The following is a 573-nucleotide window of genomic DNA, read 5'->3' as shown; positions in this document are numbered from 1 at the left end:
AAAAACAAAAACAAACAAAACAAACAAACAAAAAAAAACAAAAACAAAACAAAACAAAAAAAAAAACCGCTTCTACTTGATTTCTTGCTGGTAACCATTCTTTCTGCAGTGAAAAAGAATTTTGGTGTTGTTTCAATTTGCCTTTCTCAAGCAGCCAGTGATACTGAATACTTTTTCATTCAGTTGTCATTCTTTAGGAGCTGGGGAAATGGCTCAGTAGAGTAAGTGCTTGCCTTGCAAGTGCAAGGGCCTGAGTTCAAACTCCGGTTCCGCAAAAAAAAAAAGGATCTCAGTTGTCGTTCTTTAACTGTGTCTTTTTGTACAATGGTTAAGGGACTCGGTGTGATGTAAGTGCTTAGAAGCACAACAGGCACCCAAAGAAAGGAAGTGCTCAGAACTCTCCTCCACAGGGAAGGAGAGGCCCCTCTGTGGCTCCATATGCTTGCATTCTGGAGATCTCACCCAGTGCCCCTGCCTCTCCCTCACCTTTCCAGGAAAAGCCAGTGTTGGGGCCTGCAGAAGCAGCAAAACACAACTGTTATCCTCCTCAGCCCAGCAAAGAGACCTTCTCTT

The sequence above is a fragment of the Octodon degus genome, unplaced genomic scaffold (genome assembly GCF_000260255.1).
Source record: "Octodon degus isolate 3935 unplaced genomic scaffold, OctDeg1.0 scaffold00002, whole genome shotgun sequence".
NCBI classification, from domain to species: domain Eukaryota; kingdom Metazoa; phylum Chordata; class Mammalia; order Rodentia; family Octodontidae; genus Octodon; species Octodon degus.
Note: the sequence above shows the minus strand (reverse complement) of the source record.